This window comes from Apodemus sylvaticus, chromosome 16 (assembly GCF_947179515.1).
Source record: "Apodemus sylvaticus chromosome 16, mApoSyl1.1, whole genome shotgun sequence".
NCBI classification, from domain to species: Eukaryota; Metazoa; Chordata; class Mammalia; order Rodentia; family Muridae; genus Apodemus; species Apodemus sylvaticus.
The window spans coordinates 69,249,263-69,272,035 of NC_067487.1; the positions used below are offsets into that span (position 1 = coordinate 69,249,263).

At 42.4% G+C, this 22,773-nt stretch overlaps 1 protein-coding gene across 1 annotated transcript in view; it reads left to right on the forward strand.

Annotated features, from left to right (window-relative positions):
- The window catches only part of Rasgrf2 (Ras protein specific guanine nucleotide releasing factor 2), a 232,880-nt gene that overhangs the window by 165,146 nt on the left and 44,961 nt on the right, over positions 1–22,773 (forward strand). The window lies entirely within an intron of this gene.

Genomic DNA, 22,773 nt, shown 5'->3' on the forward strand with positions numbered 1-22,773 from the left:
AAGGCTTGAACTTGGTCTTTTGGATTTCTGTAGTGCAGCTTCTTCTGTCTAGAAAAGAGCATGAATGTTTCTGTTGAACACTCTTGTGATTTTAAAGTGATACCCACAATTCTCACATTTCCTCCCTTCAGATAGAAAAGGTAATGACTTCCCCTTTCTTTATATAGGACAGTGGTCTTCAACCTTTCTAATGCTGCAGCCCTGAATACAGGTCCTCATGCTGTGATGATCCCAACCATGACATTATTTTTGTTGCTCTTTCATACCCGTAACTTTGTGACTATTATTGATTGTAGTATAAACATCTGCATTTTCTGATGGCCTTAGGCAGCCCCTGTGAAAAGGTCTTTCAATTCCAAGGGGGTGGAGACCCAGAGGTTGAGAACCATTGCTATAGGAAGCGCTTAGTAACTTACTTCCTAGACATCAAATGAAGTAGAAGCCATCAGTGGAAACTTCCAGTCTGTAAGTTGTTGGTATGGTATATGACTCTAACAATAGCACCGAAAGGCTCATATGTTAGAGACTTGTTTACCTGCTGCTAGGTTTTGAGGGAGGATTGGTTGCTGAGGGTTAAAAGTTTATCTGTTGGTTAATTAACTGACAAATTCCTAGGTGGATTAAGAAATGATACTGGTGGTTAAGGAAAGTAGGTAAGTGTCTTAGATACCTATCTTACTGGCGTGACAAAATACCTGGCAAAGAGCACATTAAAGGAGGGAGGGTTTATTTTGGTTGCAGTTTGAAGGTTCAATCCTTCGTGACAAGAAACTCTCATACCTCTAAGAGATCCAGGTGGCCGGTTACAGTGCATCTGTAAGAGGCAGGAAGATGCACATCTAGATGCAGCTTGCTTTCTTTTTACCTAGCCCAGTGCCCCAGCCTGTGGTATGACGTCACCCTTAGTGAGCTCTGAGGTGTGCCTAGGTGATTCTAGGTCTTGTCAAGTTGACAATGTTAACCATCACAGCCACCGAGGGTGGGACTTTGATGGCTTCATCTTTCCCTGGAAGTCTTCCTCTGTCTCTTTATGCTTCCTGACTGCTTTGCTGTATACGGTGCTGCATGCTCTGATGGTCTGTCTCAACTATGGCAGAGTCCAAATGACCATAGACTCACACCTCTAAAATCATGAGCCCAAATTAAGTCTGTAAGTTGTTTTCTCAGATGTTTTGTCTCAGTGACAGAAAACTGACTAGCCCAGTCAACAAAGGAATAGTGTGCTCTCTCTTGGGCTATTGCTTTCTTGGCCCACTTGCTGTAGAAGAAACCAGTCTCCTTGTCACAAGGAGAGACCAATGAATCAAGAAAGTAAAGAGATCTGCCTACCAGCTGCATGCGTGTGAGCTTGGGAATACAGTGGGAGCCCTAGGAGAGCCGTCAAGGGACTATAGGCCTGTTGAGCATGTCATCTTTGGAATTCATTTGAAACCCAGAGCCATGCCCCTAATATTGAATCCTAAAAAACACTGAGATGACAGGTGCTTGTTGTTTGTCTTTAAGTTTTACAGTAATTTATAATACAGTGATGAGTAACTAATACAGATGACGTCATAGATTCCTACACGCTTATTCAGATTATTCTTAACCAAATTGAATTTAACGAATACATTTTCATTCTGGAAAAAGAAGCATGCATGTCTATGTTCTCCACCACAGAACACACCGGCCTGTGATTATGTTCTGGCAAATACTTAGAAATAGAAATGGTTTGTGTGACATCACCAATATAACATGCATCTGCCTCATTGCCCGAGTCTCTGCTCAGGGCTGCACCTCTCCCATCACTGTAGGGCTCAGAACTGAATCGTCTCATCTTTCTGCTGCTTGAGTCTCTTGATCTTCGCTCCACTGTTGCTTAGCAATAGAGAGGCTCTTAATGGCTCCGCTCTCCTGTGCAGCTAGAAATATTCCTCCCAGTGTAGCCATTGTCTGTCTGTGGTGCTGAGTTTAAAGTTGTAATTATCATTTTAAGATAAAATTGAAGTTAGCCTCAGTGTTACACGTGGCCTGGCCTCATGACTTCCAGGAGCCTGTGTCAGTCCAGTTTGTAACCCCTTTCTGGTAGAGTTGGACCCTCAAAATGATAAGATATTTAGAAGTCTTAAGACAAAGCTTAAGACAAAATCTAAAAGCATTTTGAGAAAAAAAGATTTAGGGATTTTTTTCATTACTAGGAAAACAGATGTTTTGCATTCACCATATGGTTACTTGAGATTTTGAGCCCCAAACCCTGGCTCCTGTAATATAACTAACTGGAACCCGAGCCAATAGCCTTAGAGGAGAGGCTGTAGGGATCAAAAGGGGGATCAAAAAATGGAGCAGGCAAGGAGGGTAGAGAGTGAACTATGCAAGCACCGCTGACCTCTGGATCCCACACCGCGGGAAAGACTTCCAGAAATGACAGCTGCCACTGCTGCTGGGAGACTTCCTTTTCTTTTTGTAGTGTATGGATTGAACTCAGGGGTATATACACTAGGCAAGCGTTCTACGGAACTGTTTCCCTAGTTCTTAGGGAGTTGTAGTCTCACTTATGTGACTCAAGCTGGCCTTAGGTATCTGTGTATCCCAGGCAAGTCTCAAAGGCACAGTCCTTCCGTTCCCACCTCCCACAGCTAGAGTTATGGGAGTGTGCCCCCAGGCTCACACTGCAGAGACACTTTTAACACCAGCTCTAAATCAGACAGGATCATCAAAGGTCATTATGAAGACTCAGATCTCTCCTGAAATTCCTTCATTACTCATTGTAATGTACGTTTGTAATGTATATGTATGTTTTCTTGATTTCTCTTCACTCGGTTGTCTAAATCTTTTGTCTGCTGCCAGGTTCATTCTAGAGACTGTGGAGACAGAGAATTGAAATCTGAGGACCGCAAGGGAGGACACACGAATGCAGACTGCCTGCCTAGCATGCACTGGCTCCATTACACCACTACCACCCCACCCCCAAAAAGCACTGCCTCAATTCCTTAAAATTGGACATTTTAGTTGAGCTTAGACAGGCAGGCAGGAGGTAAACACCGTTTGCGATGTGAACTTCCAGCACGCTGGTTAAAATCTATGTCATTATTGGCCATGTTGTTAAACTCTGGACTTGAAAAAAATCAAAAGAAAATGTCATATTAGCAAACTAATAAATCCCCAGTGCATAGCCCCTAAGGGAAAGGCTAAAATGGTGTCAGAGCATTCAGATGTGCTCCCAAGGAAAGCTTTCTTTGGCCGCAGAGAATTTTGGACTTTGAAATACTTTTATCCTCTGAATGTGCTTTGTGGAAAAGAACATACTACAACAGTGTGAGGAGTTTAGCTGCTACTGGGTTAAGGGGAGGTGCCGTCTGCTGTCTGAGTAAGTCTGTCTTGCTCAGGTTTTGGTACATGCACCTTAATGAGAAGTGATGACAGACAGTGAAGTGGGTTATATTTCACTGGCTTAGAAAATCAGGATTTATGAACACAGAGAAACCCAAATTAGACGAGTTAAAATAGAGCAAAATTATAGTGTTGCAAGTTTTTAATAAGTGCAGCAAATTGCCACAGGGAAACCAAATTCTTATTTTTCAAATGTTATTAGATCACGCATCCTACAGTCTACATGCTTAATTGCAAGTAACAATAAAGTGGCCACAGCACAGACATTACCTGCTTATAATCTGCCCACCCCCATTTGCAGAGCTTTCTTTGTGCTTGCCTCAAAATTTCAATATCCTCTGCAAAATTCAAAATTAATTAAACACAGTAGAACATCTGAGTCAGGATGAACTTCATCTGACAAGCAGTGTCACAATGCCAGAATCAGTTACCTCAGTCCCAGTGACTGGTGTGCAAAACAAGTCAGTCTGGCTTAGGGAGGGTACCAAGGGCACACAGCTATTGTGCCATCTTATCCAGCCTCCTTGCTATAGCAGTGAAGGTTTGCCGCCCTGTGATGTTCTAGTTCCCCCTTTTCTGTGCTTGCTTTGAGGACTTGAAGAGACATGTCCCATACTTTACATTTGTAAACTCCCTTATCGTTTTGAAGGTCACTTGTAAGTGATGTCATGGATGTCCATCATAACAATACTAGGAAGTGAGAAGTAGCCGCCATCTTCCTCTTCCGGAAGAAGCAGGCTAGCGAGGTAAGGACCCTTACTATGCGGCTCTTAGAAGTTGCAAACTGAATCCTAGTTTAGAGCTCTCCGCTACTTTGATAAGTGTGTGTTTCAGCACACAGTACATCAATCTGGTATTTTGATAGACAGCTGGGTGTTAAATTGGTGTACACTTCTTAGCCAATGATTTTCATGATGGATAAGCTTTAGAAATCTCAACTCCCTTCCTTCTCAGCTTCAGTTACTTCCTTTGGGAAGTCTCGAGGACTTTCTTGTATTCCTTATTCCCTGTGTGCGCGCGCTGTAATCTGGATTTAATTTCCCAGCAATCCCAGTGCTCCCTTTCCAAGTCTTCTGAGAAGGGTACAATTCTTCTTTGTTCTCATAAACATTTCTTCAGATAAACATATAGACGACACACCACAGCAAGTATAGAACTCAGCAATCAATTTTATTAACTTACTTTATCATTACAAATGTCCCCACTGTCAGTTCTTTGGAATCTATCCTGCCTACTCAGTATCTTTGACCAGTGATCCCGGAGACAGAAGCATCTCTTCTTAAAGTTCAATTCCATTGCCATGTTTTCATTTTTGAGCAGATTTTTGCTCGGTGGTTGAGCCAGTGCATGGCAGCAGGTACTCTGCCACGGAACCACATCCTCGAACGTATTTTCAAACAGATCCCTAAGGCTAGATTTCACATTGCATACGATTCCCAGGTTGAAAATGCACTGTCAATGGTGCCACTGTACCGTACTGAGCTCCCAACCCTGAATGTTGACAATCTTCTGTGAAAACAGCACAGTTGGACCCTGTGGTGTCCTCGGATCCTGTGTTCTCACTCTCAGCCCTGTGGGGCAGGCAGAGACATGGTGAGGAACTAACCTTCCCTCAAGACTCTCCACTCCCATCCTGAAGATTTCCATGGCTGCTCCTGTTGCGTATGGAAAAGAAGCCATGTGCCTCGTGTTGAGGATGCTTGTTTGGCTGGAGAAGTGGCTGCTTTTTTAGTAACTTACCTTGCTGCTCTTATGAAATGCCTAACAAAGGCGACGGAAGGGTGTATTTTGGCTCAAGTTCATGAGTGCAGTAGATGCTGGCAAGTAAGTCTGTCACTCCATAGGAGCCTGAGGTGGCAGATCACACACATCTGAAGTCAGAAAGCAGGAGACAGTGGATTAAGATGCTCTACTCACTGGGTTCTTTCCACTCAGCCCAAGACCCCAGTCTATGAATGGTGTGGGCCACACTTACAGAGGGTCTTCCCTCCTCAATGAACCTGACAGAGATCATTTCTCACAGGTCTAGCCTGTGGCTATACCTCTGTGCCTAGAGAGGCTCAGCTTCTGGGTATTCTAGATCCTGTTAAGTTTATAATCACTATTAACTATCACATCTGTCATTTACAGCAGCCCATGATCTGGTAAGGGCAAAGGGGGTCGTTAGGGGATACAAACCTTACAGACAGTGGGGCAGTCACCAGCAGAGTTGTGAATGATTATCAAGGAGTCAAGATTAAGAGTGGCCATGAGAGTAAATAGTGTCAAATGATTATGTACTTAAGTTCTGCCCCTTAGCTACTCACGTGACCCTGCAAACACCTTGCTAAACCTTATGTTCCTGGCTTTGAGGTGAAGGTGGTTGCCCTAAATTCATGGCGTTGGCGTAAGGATTCAGAGAGATGAAACGTGTGTCACTCTGTTAAATATATGCTACTGTCTAAATATTGAGTGAAAATACCCTGCTGTTTCTGTTGGCTTCTTTTTCCCTCTCAGTTCATAAGCATCTTGAGAATGGAGACTGCTCTCTTCTCTATGGATGTCTAGACTTCATCTTCCTGACAAAGTGCTGGGCTTAAAACAGTGTATTTCCCTGTGACTCATTTACTCTTTGTATTTTCTTGTGGCTCACAAGCTCCTTCTGTGCTTGGGTGAATATGTACACACACACACACACACACACACACACACACACCACTGTGACTTTGACATGGGCAATTCATTATTAGTAATATAACTTCAAAAGGGAGGATGATTATCTAAGGTGTTATCCCAGTGGCAACCAAGTGAAAGCAGTGTAAGTTTTGGGCACAGTCAGGATACCTAGAAATTGTTTTGTTAAATGAATCTGTGTTCTATAATAATATCTCAATTGATTCTGTGTATATGACAGATAACTGGGAGAGATGTGCCAATAGGCATGCCAGTAGATGTGTGCAGTCATAATGGTGGATGACACTAGAACTATTCAGAAAAGAAAGGGAGTTTTAGAAGTGTTAATGTATTCGATATATTTTTTTATTTACATTTCAAATGATTTCCCCCTTCTGGCCCCCCACTCCCCGAAAGGCACCTAAGCCCTCTTCCCTTCCCCTGTTCTCCCACCCACCCCTTCCCTCCCCCTGTTCTGGTTTTGCCTTATATTGCTTCACTGAGTCTTTCCAGAACCAGGGGCCACTCCTCCATTCTTCTTGTACCTCATTTGATGTGTGGATTATGTTTTGGGTATTCCAGTTTTCCAGGCTAATATCCACTTATTAGTGAGTGCATACCATGATTGATCTTTTGAGACTGGGTTACCTCACTTAGTATGATGTTCTCCAGCTCCATCCATTTGCCTAAGAATTTCATGAATTCATTGTTTCTAATGGCTGAATAGTACTCCATTGTGTATATATACCACATTTTTTGCGTCCATTCTTCTGTTGAGGGATACCTGGGTTCTTTCCAGCTTCTGGCAATTATAAATAGGGCTGCTATGAACATAGTGTAGCATATATCCTTATTACACGCTGGGGAATCCTCTGGGTATATGCCCAGGAGTGGTATAGCAGGATCTTTCAGAAGTGACGTGCCCAGTTTTCTGAGGAACCGCCAGACTGATTTCCAGAGTAGTTGTACCAATTTGCAATCCCACCAGCAATGGAGGAGTGTTCCTCTTTCTCCACATCCTCGCCAACACCTGCTGTCTCCTGAGCTTTTAATCTTAGCCATTCTGACTGGTGTGAGGTGAAATTTCAGGGTTGTTTTGATTTGCATTTCCCTGATGACTAATGAAGTTGAGCATTTTTTAAGATGTTTCTCTGCCATCCGAAGTTCTTCAGGTGATAATTCTTTGTTTAACTCTGTACCCCATTTTTAATAGGGTTATTTGGTTTTCTGGGGTCTAACTTCTTGAGTTCTTTGTATATATTGGATATTAGCCCTCTATCTGATGTAGGGTTGGTGAAGATCTTTTCCCAATTTGTTGGTTGCCGATTTGTCCTTTTGATGGTGTCCTTTGCTTTACAGAAACTTTGTAATTTTATGAGGTCCCATTTGTCAATTCTTGATCTTAGAGCATACGCTATTGGAGTTCTGTTCAGGAACTTTCTCCCTGTACCAATGTCCATATCGAATAAAAAAAAAAAAAAAAGAAAAGCATTCTATGTGAGAGTAAAGGGATTAGCAAGCTATGCAAACATGAATCATACTAATGAAAGAGCAAAATTTTCTTTAAAAAAGGAAAAAGAAAAAAAAGAAAAAGAAAAGAAATGTTCAACATCATTATTCATTAGGGAAATGCAATTCAAAGCAACCCTGAAATTTCACCTTACACCAGTCAGAATGTCTAAGATTAAAAACTCAGGAGACATCAGGTATTGGCGAGGATGTGGAGAAAGAGGAACACTCCTCCACTGCTGGTGGGATTGCAAGCTGGAACAACCATTCTGGAAATCAGTCTGGCGGTTCCTCAGAAAACTGGGCATGGCACTTCCAGTGGATCCTGTTATACCACTCCTGGGCATATACCCAGAGGATTCTCTGACATGCAATAAGGACACATGCTTCACTATGTTCATAGCAGCCTTATTTATAATAGCCAGAAGCTGGAAAGAACCCAGATGTCCCTCAGTGGAGGAATGGATACAGAAAATGTGGTATATATACATAATGGAATACTACTCAGCAATTAAAAACAATGAATTCATGAAATTCTTAGGCAAATGGTTGGATCTGGAAAATATCATCCTAAGTGAGGTAACCCAAACGCAAAAGAACACACATGGAATGCAGTCAGTGATAAATGGATATTAGCCCAGAAGCTCTGAATACCCAAGATACAATTAACATATCAAATCATTCCCAAGAAGAAGAAAGGAGAGAGCCCTGGTCCTGGAAAGGCTTGATGCAGCAATGTAGGGGATTACCAGGACAGAGAATTGGGAGGGGGTTGATTGGGGAATGGGTGGAGGGAAGAGGGCTTATGGGACTTATGGGAGGGGGGAACTGGAAAAGGGGAAATCATTTGGAATATAAACAAAGAATGTAGAAAATAAAAAAAGAAAAAAAGAAAAAAAGAAAAAGAAAAAAAGTGTTAATATAGGCACTTTTAATGGACTGTGTAAATAGTACAGCATCAAGAAGAGTGATAGAGACCAAGACCAGAAAGAGGAGGTTAAGAATATGCCAATGATCTCAGTTCACAATTACCAAGTGTTAGCTGTTAGCAGGAAGTAGGAAGAAACAAAGCCAGTAAGCTGCATGTTCTCTGACGATGAGCTGCTGTGGTGTAGTCCTCTCACCTCTGGCAGAACATAGCCTGCTATTATTTTGGAAAGAGCCCAAGGTCGATCCCTGGATGTACTGTGAGTCAGAAGACATCATCTAGCCTTCATTCTGTATAGAGGCCAAAGGAAAATATGGGATTCTTAGTCCATGAAGGCCAGTTCATGAACCAACATCTTAATCATTTGAAAAATATGTTTCCTACCTTATGTCTTGTCACACATCTTTGTTACTATATCTTGTACACATTATCATTGCCAAAGATAAAATCACATGGAATAGGTTGGGCTTAGAAACACTCGTTTAGATTTTCAGTGGATCCAGGGACCAGTTGGGGTGTTTGATGATTCAACATCAAATTTGAGGCTAAGACATCCGAAACAAACCCTTTCCTTTTTAAGTTGCCATGGTCATGGTGTTTTATCATAGAAACAAAAACGTAGCACAATTGATTATGGAACAAACTCAGGCTATTGTGTATTGTCACAAATGCTAGCCTAGTGACAAACAGGGACCAGCAAAACCAAAGCTGACAGAATCTGAAGCGGTGATACTCGGTTGAAACATGAAACTACAAATATTAACAAGGGAAATAGAATTAAAATGCTACATTACAAAATGTTTAACACAGAAGAATGTAGTGAAAGATAAATGACAAGACAGTATAGCCTTCAAAATCATGATGATCAGACAATGTTGCCTTCCTCTTGCCCTTCCTGCAACACGTCTGTGAACTGACTGATGTAATCTGAGGATTTGGTGCCTTACATGGGAAAGGGAATTAAAGCTACAGCCAAGGACAAGGCTGTTAATCAGCCGGCTCTTTATGGAGTATGATTATTCTGGGCCTTTCAGAAAGGCCTGATATACTCACAGGGACTCTAACCACACATAGGTTAGGCTCAGAGTCACTCAGTGTGAAAAGATCTAACCAGCAAGAGATGTCTTTGAAGAGGCTTGGAATCAATGAGTGGGGGCAGGACTCAGAAACAAGAAAAGGCAAGAAAGTGGACTATCCCATATAGTTTACATAAAGGTGATGTCTACGCCTTGCTTTCAACCCAGTGAGTTGTGTAACAAACTTTTGTCCTCTAGTCCAGTAGGATAACTTCAAGCTTCTAAATTTGCTGAAATGACAAATATATCTTACCAGTGCTAATTGTTCATTAATAAAATTTTATTCAGTGTTTGAAAAATTCATGTATATACAGAATATTTTTTGATCATTGCCTTCCGTTTTTACCACTGTGGCTAACACCATGAGCAAAGGCAACTTGTGCTTTTTCATTTGGCCAACAATCTAACATCAGGGAGAGCTAAGGCAGGAACTCAGGGCAGGAACTGAAGCAAGAGGCCATGGAGGAGCCCTGATGACGGGCTCACCTCTCAGGGTTTGCTCCGCTTGCTTTCTGATGCAGTCCAGAATCACCTGCCCAGGGTCGCATCACCACTGTGGGCAGGCCCTCCCTCAGCAGTCATTAACTTAGAAAGTGACTCACAGACTTGTCCATGGGCCGATCTAATGGAGGAATTTTCTCATTTGAAATTTCATCTTCCCAGATGACCCTGGATTGTATCAGGTTGATAATAATAATAATAATAATAATAATAAAGGTACAGTCATCTCCATTCCACACTACCCATCTCCTACTCATCCCTCTCACCTCCCACTCTAATTATCATGTCCTTTCTTGTTTTATTTTGTTTTTTAATCATCTACTGAGGCAAATAAGTGCTTTCTAGATGAACATGGGTATGGGACCATCCATTAGAACATGGACAACCTACAAGGAACCACAGCCCCAAGGAAAAACGACTCTTTCCTGCAGTAGCTGTGAACGGGCCCTAGCTCCTCAGCTCAGGGTGAGAGGCCTCACGTACCCTTCCCCCATCATGATTGAATATTGACTGACCTGTCATGTGCAGCAAACACAGGTGATGTCGGTTCATGGGTCAAATGGCCCCATCCTGTCCAGGAGACACAATTTTAGATGTCCTTTCCATCTTCTGTTCTTTAGTGCTACCTGGGCCTTAGGAAAAGAGGAAAGGGGGAATGTGACATAGACGTTCCATTTAGAGCCGCACACGCCACACTCACTTATTCTCGGCAGCTGCTTCAGTTGCGGTTCTGTGTATTGTCCTCTGTTGCCTGCAAAAGGAAGCATCTCTGATGAGGGCCGATGGCTGTGTGACGCTGTGCTTATATGGGAGAGCATTCAAAAGGTAGTTTAATATTATGTCCATTTAGCAAAATGTTAGCAGCAGTTACTTTCCTAGAGTATATGGCCTCCCTGGCTACTTTAATCCAGCTTAACTCTGCCAGCCATGATTTCCCTCCTGTAGGAAGCACCCTAAGTCTAATGGCAAAGCTGGCAGTTGCTTCCATGATCTTCATGGCACTATTGTATCCATGATGCATCTTTTTGGACTAGTTGATACTGTAACTCAGAAGTTTCCTACCTGGGTAAAATCTGATGACTTTTCTAGTCCATCTTCTATTTAACATATCTGGGACAAGAAATAGTTCAAATTTTCCAGATTGGGGAATATTTGCATATTTGTTTCAGTGGCAACAGAAAAATGGGGGGAAAAATCAGAAAACTATGAACTTGGATACAAACTCAATCATACTAACTTCAGTTAAGTTTTTAAATGATGAACCATGAAAACAAAAAGATAGAAATTGTCAAATCATTAGAAGTGTGCAGGCTAACTATATGTATACGAAACAGAGCTTCATTTAGAAGAAATAGAATGGAGAAACATATTTTATGCAAAGTTTGACCATAACCTACTGAAATGGCTCTAACAGAGTTTAAGACCCATCCTAAAGTTAAAGAGAGGTGTCCTAATAAAATGTATGAAAATCATCAGGAAGATACATTTGCTGTAACTGCATCTAACAAAAGAAATCCCCAAACTGACCACTGAAAGGATAAATATTTTGGCAATGCTGATTGTTAATTTTAATACAGCTGAGTAATCCTTGCCCAACATTCTTGGGGCCAGAGATACTTCCAAGCTTTTAGAGTTGGAGATGTTTGCACAGAATTTCCCAGCTAAACACCCAGTCCTAAACAATCACAATCTGAAATACTAAAAAAAAAAAAAAAAAAAGAAAAGAAAAGAAGCTTTTAGAATATTCTGTTGACACTCAATTTTTCTTTGATTTTGTAGGATTTTAGACTAGATTTTTGGATTGTGGATGTGTGACCACCTGTACTATAGTCTAAAAATTTTGAAATGTTCAACTACACAGATAAGCCTTGAACAACACTTTCCACTAAGTCAACCTACTAGGAATTTAGAGAGTGTTCCGCCCAATGAAGGCATGTGTTTAAGGAAGACGTTTGCTTTTAATGGGTTTCACTGAACTCACAGTGCTAGTGAGATACTGAGATAGCCCAGAGGGTGAAGGCATCTGCCACCAATCCTGATGATTCCTGAGGACCACGTAAAGAGAGAACCAATATCTGCAAGATGTCTCAGACCCTCATGTGCATATGACCCCCAATATACATGCTAAAGAAATAAGCAAATCGTGGGAAAAGATGAAATTACAAATTATACATTTTGAGAACACTGTGGTATTAATGCAGAAATCAATAATGGAAATAAATATGATGAGATTTCTCTATATGAAATGTCCAGAAAGAATAACTCTATAAAGACACAAGGCCAAGAATTGCTTGTCTGAGTTGGGGTTAGCAGCAGAGGTGGACTGAGAATTAGCAGTGAGAGTACTTTTTGGGTGGTCAGAATGCTCTCTGACAGGCTTGTGGCTACAATTGCAGGGAGCTTATGTCTCATTGGTGAACATAACCATTGCGTGTAACTGATTCCTCAAAAGACTTGTAGTTCACGTCTTCCTGTTCCTGCTGTTTACAGGCTTAGAGAACACTAATATTTTTATCTTCATCTGAAAACTTACGTTTGATGACTATTGTGTCTGAGTGGAGAGCCTTGTCTAGAACATGATAATGCTTAGAGCAAAGGTTGAAACAAGTTAGGGATTTCCTTCAGTTCTCCTCAGGGATGTCAGAGGAGGGAAAGCCTTGGCTAGAACTCTGACAGCAGCTTGGGAGCATGCTCAGTGCAGCACCATCTCCAATCAAGTGGCAAGGCTTGTGGTTTGGGAGGAGGATAAGAAAGGAGCTTTTAATTGTGTGCATTTTCTGTCTTCAATTAGAGGTCTTATTATGTACAAACTAGACTCGGCTGATTTACCCGCACAGCCGGGCAGTGGTGGCGCACGCCTTTAATCCCAGCACTTGGGAGGCAGAGGCAGGCAGATTTCTGAGTTTGAGGCCAGCCTAGTCTATAGAGTGAGTTCCAGGACAGCCAGGGCTACACAGAGAAACCCTGCCTCAAAAAAAAAAAAAAAAAAAAAAAAAAAAAAAAAAAAAAAAAAAAAAAAAAAAAAACAGGGAAACTACCCGCGCATTTTGAGAATCCTTTTTTTCTGAGATGAGCATTGATATATACCAGTTGTGAGAATGCATATAAGTGATCTGAGCCTTGGATAGGTCAAGGACTCAATCCAGTTCCTTCTTGGGATCATTCCATAATTGCCTTGTGCATCTTACTGAGGTAGCCAATTGGGAGTACATAGAACTATCGGCATTTCTGATTCCAAGGCAGAGTCTCATGGCATTGAAAAAGATGTTGGTGGTGACAGAACTGATCACACTGAGTAAGTGGGGCTCACCATAGCTGGTGCTGAGATCTGTGAATTTGATTTGATTTCTTCCTCAGAAAGATTTTCAGAGGAAAGGAGATTAAGCTCTTGTGAGTAGAATAAGCTCTTGTACCATCTTGCAAACCCACCAGCAGTGGAGGAGTGTTCCTCTTTTTCCACACCCTCGCCAACACCTGCTGTCTCCTGAGTTTTTCTTTTATTCGATATATTTTTTATTTACATTTCAAATGATTTCCCCCCTTTCTGGCTCCCCACTCCCCGAAAGTCCCATAAGCTCTCTTCCCTCCTCCTGTTCCCCCCATCCACCCCTTCCCACTTCCCTGTTCTGGTATTGCCCTATACTGCTACACTGAGTCTTTCCATAACCAGGGGCCACTCCTCCATTCTTCTTGGATATCATTTGATGTGTGGATTATGTTTTTGGCATTCCAGTTTTCTAGGTTAATATCCACTTATCAGTGAGTGCATACCATGATTGATCTTTTGAGACTAAGTTACCTCACTTAGTATGATGCTCTCCAGCTCCATTCATTTGTCTAAGAATTTCATGAATTAATTGTTTCTAATGGCTGAATAGTACTACATCCTGAATTTTTAACCTTAGCCATTCTGACTGGTGTGAGGTGAAATCTCAGGGTTGTTTTGATTTGTATTTCCCTAATGATTAATGATGTTGAACCTTTCTTAAGGTGCTTCTCAGCCATCTGAAGTTCTTCATGTGAAAATTCTTTGTTTAGCTCTGTACCCCACTTTTTAATAGGGTTATTTGGTTCTCTGGGGTCTACCTTCTTGAGTTCTTTGTATATATTAGATATTATCCCTCTGTCAGATTGAGGGTTGGTGAAGATCCTTTCCCAATCTGTTGGTTGCCATTTTGTCCTTTTGACAATGTCCTTTGCCCTACAGAAACTTTGTAATTTTATGAGGTCCATTTGTCAATTCTTGATCTTAGAGCGTAAGCTATTGGTGTTCTGTTCAGGAACTTTTCCCCTGTGCCCATGTCCTCAAGGGTCTTCCCCAGTTTCTTTTCTATTAGTTTCAGTGTGTCAGGTTTGGAGCTAGAGAACATCATACTAAGTGAGGCAACCAGGTCTCAAAAGATCAATCATGGTATGCACTCACTGATACATGGGTTATTAGCCTAGAAACTTGGAATACCCAAGACATAATCCACATATTAAATGATGTCCAAGAAAAACAGAGTAGTGGCCCCTGGTTCTGGAAAGACTCAGTGCAGCAGTATAGGGGAATACCAGAACAGGGAAGTGGGAAGGGGTGGATGGGGGAATAGGGGGAGGGAAGAGGGCTTATGGGACTTTTGGGGAGTGGGGAGCCAGAAAAGGGGAACTCATTTGAAATGTAAATAAAAATATATTGAATAAATAAAAAAAGAGTAAGTTCTTATGAGTGGCCAACTGTGATGTGTGATGTGGCTTGTCTTAGTTATGGTTTGTGGTCCTAGCTGTGAACAGACACCATGACCAAAGCAACTCTTACAAGGACAACTTTCAGTCTATTATCATCAAGTTGGGAGCTTGGCATCTTCTAGGCAGGCATGGTACAGGAGGAACTGATAGTTCTACATCTTCATCCAAAGGAGTCTAAAGGCAGACTGTCCTCCAGGTGGCTAGGAAGAGGGTCTCAAAGCCTACCCCTACAGTGAACACTTCCTCCAGTTCAGCTCTGGATGCCTGAGTAAGATATGCTATCAACAAGTCTAGAGTTTAATCATTTGCTAAGTTTCTTGAGCACTTCATAGGTGGAGAGGATCTCTTAGTGCTCAAGTGGAAATTGTACAGATGTTTTAGAAGTCAGGCTTCCTTCTATAATGCATAACAGAAGAACATTCTAGGGCTAGGACATCTAGATGGAATGTGTTATTATAACAAAATGCCAAGACTTGTTAGGCAACTGCCTCTGGCATCTGACAAGAATGGCACCTATTGGTTTTGAAGTGCAAATATTGTGTCACAAGCTGGTTGCTAGGCATTTAACACTGGACAGTTACTTAGTGTTATCCATAACAATTGGTGTCATGGAAGAAAGTAGCTAATTCCTAGGGAAGATAGTTGTTGCAAAGAACTGGGTACCTAGGAAGAAAGGCTGGAGGAGGAGGCTTCCCACTCAGATCTCAGGAATAACTTCTGAGCAGCATGCAGAACTAGCCACCTCTGCTCAGGACAGGGAGGAGTGGGGCGAGGGAGCAGGGAGGCTGGGAATCTGGGCATCACTATACAAAGAAAGCTGCTGACATCATGATGGTATTGACTTTACTACTGCTGCTGCCCTGTGACACCTACACCAGGATGCTGCAGTGCTGTAGGAGGGCTCTGCCCTCTGTGACCATGTCTGCCAGACACATGGCTGCAGTGACAGAAAAGAGTCCCATTGTACTGATTTATTTCATTCAAACCTGAGTTGTAGGAAGGCCTGGAAAATACAAATTTTAGAGCTGGGTCTTTGAGGCCCAGAGTACATATCATCAATTGCATATGTGAAAGAAAGCTGAGTTCCTTGCAGAAGTAGGCATTGAAAAATAGTAGCTATTAGATAATAGTAATATTTGAACTCTTAAGGAGTGGTGCCTTCAGTTTGGTGTCTGCCCAAGACCTTTTAACCCACAAAAAGGCCTCCTACCCTCAAAATAAAGACAGAGTTGCAGACTTGAATTTGAGAGAAGAGCACAAAGGATATCTTCCTGTGAGATGTTGCACCCCTTAGCAGCATCTCCATCCCTCCGTGGGTGAGGCCCACACATTACAGATCTGTACTCCAAGAGGCTAGTTTGCTCTTGGAAAGTTATTTTGTAACTCAATTACACTCATTCACTGTAATTATTCAAGTCTTTGCCCTCAAAACTGATTAAAAATTAGGAATCAGTATGTTTTAGGAATGATGATGTTTAACAGTAAATATAGTTCATTAATTCATCTTAAATAAATCAAATACTTTGATTTGGTAGGAAAAAATGTTAAAATATCTGGTAGATTGTCAAATCATTTCTAGACAGTTGAATCATTTCTTGGGAAGTTAAATAGAAAACTCTTGCAGAATTTGTGGTTTATGAAAGAGCTCTCTCGTCTAATGAATAGTGACAGCAACACAGACTTAGTAAATAGAATCCTTGGGGCACCTCTGGAACCTCCTGGCACTGCACAGTAGTGACTGCATGTTGGGTTGATGCACATGGCACACATTCTGGGGAAGGATGATGAGATCTCTTTGTAGGAGGTAGAGTTCTCTGTACATGAGGTAAAGGTAAAGGTAAAGGGTGAGCACAAAAGAGCAGTGTGAGGCTCTCCACTATCTGTGCTTAAGAAGTTCTAGCAACCCCTATTGAGGGTTTGCAGTAGTAAACATTGAGCGGCCATTTGCCATTGAAATGATACAAATCTGTACGTGCTACTGTCTGTAGCAATCTGTGAATGTGTGGCAGATGGCCACAGCCAATCTGCAGCTAAACAGCGTGGGGAAATAGCACAAGGGTGTGGCCGGCTTGACCCTTGTGTACAGGGATTTTCTCTGAGGTTGTCAGCTTCTCAGCTATACACAAGCATGTCTTCAGAGTTCTCAACAGCTAAGTTGAAGGCCCTTCACAGTATCCTGTGGTTAAAGCCCCTGGGGATGAGGGGATGGAGAGAAAAGTGTGGTAAATTCCAAAGCAAGGAAGTTCAGGGACCTCCCGACTCAGGAAATGCCACAGTCTTCCAATATATAGAAGCAGTCAAGTGAATAATATTTTAAAAAAACCTTAAGGTTTAACAAAATAAAAACAATTAGATTGGCTGAGATCTACTCGTATGAAGGGAGATAAAATATAACCCAGAGTCCCAAGTCCATATCCAGTATCGTGCCTGTGAAGTACCCTCTCATCAAAGTCAACTTGTATGAGTAGAGTGGACCTCTGTGAACTTGCTTGGGCCATATGAGAAACAGCTTTCCCACTGCTGGGTCTTATTCAGTTCTTTGCTTCTTGTCTTGAGCCTCAGGAGGCCCATCGTCCTGCCTTATACCCAGACCTGACACTATCCTACAAATCTCATAGTCTTTAAATTTTACACATAAGAGATGTTATTTTGGTCTATTTCCACTAAAGGACCCTATAGAATCCCATGGATGGAGCTGGAGGTATGGAATTAGTGCCAACTGCCTAAGTGCCTAAATGTCTGCCTGCAATGTCCTTAGGACGGCCTAGGGAAAGCAAGAAGCACACATATGTCACTGTCACCCATGAAGGAGTCACAGTAAGTGGGGGCCTCTGTAAACAGATGGAAAGGATCCGTGGAGATTGAGATGCTACCAGAAGAACAGGACTAGAAGAAAAGGGAAGGAGAGTACAAACTCCAAAGGCTGGGCGCTAGTCAGAAGGAAACAAAAGATGATACCTCAGGCACCTGGCCATTGTTTTTTAAGTAACGAGGAAGCTGAGATGCTGGAAGGAAAATGGACATTTCCTAGTGTGGTACAGACACTCAAAGATCTTCCAAGAACCTCCAAGACACTCAAAGAAGACTTCCAAGTCATTCTTCCGCCCATGTCTTCCTGCAGTACACAAGACTGAGGATGGAACTGCAGATGCTAAAGGAAGGAGAACTAAAACCAGTGTGGTGATGGCACACACCTTTAATTCCAGCACACGGGAGGCAGGGTCAGGCAAATCTCTGAATTTAAGGCCAGCCTGGTCTGCAGAGTGAGCTCTGCTATAGCCATGGCTATACAGAGAAACTCTATCTCAAACCACGCCCCCCACAAAGAACTAAGGTCTCCCCTGTGTCCTGCTAGAGATGGGGCCAATCTTCTGGCCACGGTGGTGAGGTCTGCTGAGCATGGGGGAGTGGAGTGAGGACGTACCATGCAAGTTAGCCCACTGTCTTTGGGGATGAGTAGAGGGTCCAAAGCTGTTGGAGCCATTGGATTTAAGGAATCTGAAGTGTCCAATCCTGTCTTCCCAGAAGAAATTTTTATTTCGACAGTGAGAGCATTGGTTTGTCACATATACGTACTTCCAGCAGCCATTAATCTAGGTCCCGTCTTGCAGCCAGGGGACCAGGAGTTAATGCAATGGTAATTAATGTGCATGTACCCAGCCCCTCCTGTCTATGCCCATTCTGGAAATGACAGTGCCCAACTGGAGCCACTGTCTAGTCCTTAGGAACAGGCACCTAGGTGGGATGTGTCAATGGGAAGAACTAACATATTTTGCTTCTCACTGGCTGTCTTAGGTGGCTAAAGGGCTTCTGTAAGCCTTGATTTCCATATCTATAAAGAATGAAGAATACATTTGTGGACTCATGAAAAGTAAAAGATGTAATACTAAAATATTTTTAATCCATTTTAAACTCAGTGTATAGTCACTCCCTTGGGAATCTTAAAGCATTTATTTTTCAAAAAAATCCATAAAAGCAATTCAGTTGACAGTTTTTGTTACTGATTTTCTTGAAAGATGAAAGCAATGATATATCGATTCCCACATATTCCATGTATTTTTTTAATTACAAATAATGGCAGACCTGCTAAAGTTCTTTTTGTTTTTTTAAAAAGATGTATTTATTTATTATATGTAAGTATACTGTAGCTGTCTTCAGACACAACAGAAGAAGGCACCAGACCCCATTACAGATGGTTGTGAGCCACCATGTGGTTGCTGGGATTTGAACTCAGGACCTCTGGAAGAGCAGTCAGTGCTCTTAACCACTGAGCCATCTCTCCAGCCCCCTGCTGAGGTTTTTTCCTCAGTCCTTGATATATCTATCATTCTGGAGGTGGTGGGACCTGGTAGATTGGAGCTGATTAACGAGGTGAACTAAAGTCTTATGCACTAGCCAACTTTATTCAGAACATCAGACAGTTGATCCTCTGGGTATTAAGAAGAGTCTTAATTTGTTATTAAGAACAAATACCAATAGCCAGTTGTGATGGATGATCTGAAGGAAACTCACTCCTGTCTGCTATACCTGGAAGGGGCACAGAAGCACATTCCAAGACCAAATCTTGTGTTTTGAGAAAATGGAGGTCATAAGACTCTAGTTTTCTCACCGGCACTCAGAATTATCACACGTTCTTGGACCATGTTCCAACATTGCTATAGTTAATGGCACGTGGGGGAGGAGGGACCTCAGATTAACAGGAGTAAATATTTAAAAACTGAAGGATAAGAACACATTATACAAGGGTTAAAAATAAGACATACAGACCTCAGTCTGCTGCATTTACTGTTCCATTCTTATGTTGCCAACAGACATCTAGAAGATGCCCCTTCACATTATAAAGTTATGCTTTGATTGACACTTTACCTTCTGCAGGCCTGCATTATAATGATGAGCTAGCTCATAGAAGATGGACAACGTGGTTTGTCTGCAAGTGTAAGGACATGTTTGAGGGCTTCTAATTCACAACGACCCCCTCCCTTCAGCAGAAGTTACCAGAACAGTCACCCTCTGTGTGCTGGAATCTGTCCTGGCAAGGTTAGCAGGGTGCTCCTCAGTTTGCTACCTGGAAATGAGAGCAGAATTAGAGAGAATAGAAATGTCATTATAGACCTTGCATAAGTGAAATGAGATGAACCAAGAACTGCTTCATATATATAAAATAGTAACTCACATTCTCCCTCTCCCTGCATTGAGTAGGATTTTCAGTCCCTTGTCTCCTGAGAACTGCTAGCAGTGCGTTAAAATGGACGTAACTGTGTGCACCAGTGGCTCCCACATCAAGTGCTCACCCTCTCTGACATCATCTCTGAAGCCTGTCACTCACAGACTCGCTGTTACACTAATGTTCACGATGGCGCATGTGCACATCCCCTGCTTGTCTGCAGTGGCCTGTTTCCTTTAAATTATTAGATTGTGGCATAACACACATCATTACTTCATTCTAAGAAAGTTATTCTGTACATACCCTACAGAACATAAATTTGAAGGTCATGTGGGGTAGGCGCCTTGTTCATCTCCATGGCCTGGGGGCTTTATAGTTTCCATCTTTAACTGCTTGGAAGGCTATCTCCATCCCTGCCAGAGAAAGAAACGGCGTGAGAGTGAGGAATATGTCTCGCCTGCACACACAGTACTGTGCAGTTTGTGGAATGCAGCAGGTTCCCTGAAGATAATGACCTAACCATGGGATCACACCTAGAAGACTGGGCAAACAGAGGATGGGGTGATAGTTGTCATGCGCAGGAGCTGTGGCTGTGCTATGTATGAGTCATAGCCGTAGTACACAGGAACTATAATGATGGTATATAGGAGCTGTGGCTGTGGTTTGTGTGAGCCAAAGCTGTGGTGTATGGGAGCTGTGTCTGTGGTGCACAGGGATAGCTGTAGTAAGCTGTGTTTTATAAAAAAGGAAGCAGGATATGTTTGATAGTGCCAGATATGGTGAGGTGGGAAGGGTGCCTCACTGAGTCCATGCTGAGGCACCCCTTTCCCCTGCGGTACCAGCCATAAGACAGATATGGTATGGAATAGAGGTTATTAGGGGCATGGGAAGGAAAGTTGAGAATGGAGTAGAGGCAGAGAAAGAAGAAGAGGAGGAGGAGGAGGAAGAGGAGGAGGAGGAGGAGGAGAAGGAGAAGGATAGGCTGGACAGGAACACATGGAGAGAAGGGGAAAGGAGATGGGGAAAGAGAGGAGAAAGGGGTCAGAGAGAACAAGAGAGCGAGGAAGAAAGCAATCTGCCCTTTTATAGTAAGCCAGGTCTACCTGGCTATGGCCATGTAACTGCTGGGCAGAGCCTAGATGGATTGCTAACATGGTATACCAGAGCTATAGCTGTGGCGTACAGGGGCTGCAGATGTGGTATGTATGAATCATAGTCGTGGTGTACTTGTTCTATAGCTGTGGTGTACAGGAGCTATGGTGTACGGCAGCTGGAGATGTGGTATAGATGGAACATAAGTGTGGTGTGTGGGAACTATAGCTGTGGTATACAGGAGCTATGGGTGTGTATAAAAGCTATAGCTGTCATGTACAGGAGCTAACGTTAAGTCATATAGGAACTATAGCTATAGGACCCAGGAACTGTAGCTGCAATACACTTGTGTGGAACTCAGCCTTAGAATAGTGACAAGAGACACAAGAAATAATCTACCAAGTGTTAGTAAGTGTTAAAGATGTGATCACTGGGAAAGGCCAAAGAGAGAGAGTACTGGCGTTTCCTCTGAAGGGCTCAGGCCGTGCCGTCCCTGTGAGTGGGTGAGTTGGAGGCAAAGAAGTGTAAACCTGAGCTTTAGATCTGCTTCTTAAGAGAATATGTTAATATTAATATTAAAAATATTAAACAAAGCAAAGGCCAACAAAACACTGGTCTATATAATTGCCATGTAGAGATATAATGACTTGGGAAAAAGAACATACTATGTTTGGTTTGCCCTTTTCTTTTTCTTGTGTACTGTTCGTGGACTGAATTACAGGACTTTTTCATGTAAGTTTATATAGTATGTTGAACATATTCCTTCTCATAACCCTGAAACCTTCCTTCTCCCATCCAGTCCTTCCCCAGAGTTACTACAGTATGTTGCAGACTTTTCAGGGGACCTTCTGACCAAGAGGCTAGTTTCCTGTTGAAAGGTTATTTTTCTAGGCAAATGATCTCCATTCACTGTAATCAGCAAAGTCTCTGCCGTCAGAACTGGGCCAAGTGTGATCTTGAAAATTTAGTCATCAGTGTTCTAGGACTGATGAAGGAGGAGGGAGCGCCAGGCTTCTTTAATAGTGTGGATTCTAGTAGGTCACCCACACTTCAGAGGATGGCTCTATACCCAGCAGTCTGGAGAGACAGAGAGGGAGAGTAAGACGAAGGGGGTGGGCAGGAGGGGAAACAGAGGGAGAGTAAGACAGAGGGGGTGGGCAGGAGGGGAGACAGAGGGAGAATGGAGAACACATTGAAAGTGTATGGGTCTGGAAAGTCAGGGGGAGGAATGGAGGAAAATCAATATAGTTATTTTTAATTTTCAAATAACTAATACGCATACATTTTTAAATAAGTTGGTTTACAGATAGGAAACATAAGACCAAAACTCTGGCTCCAGGCAACGAGATCTGACTAAGAGTGCTTGGGATACTTCTAAGCTCAAAGACACTGTTAGCTCCAGGACCTTAGCCAACTTGCAATGTCTCTCTTATACTGCTTGTCTGTAAGTGGAGATACCATGTCTCCTATGCAGTGGCTCTTCTTATAAACTCATGACCTCTCTGGGACAGTGCCTGACTCAGATCAGTAAAGTGAATATCTCGGAGGCAGCAGCCCAGAGACACTCTTGTACTGTGCAGATCAGAGTACAGGCCTTTACAGATGGTTGGATCACAGAATATTTCTAAAGGTGGAATCAGTGTGAAGTACTAAATGTTTTACTGATGACAGAAAGGTGACTAAGACCATGATATGGTGGTGCAGAGGGACTCACAGACATGGGGCCAGAGCTGGGAATAGAGTTTGAGGTAGAA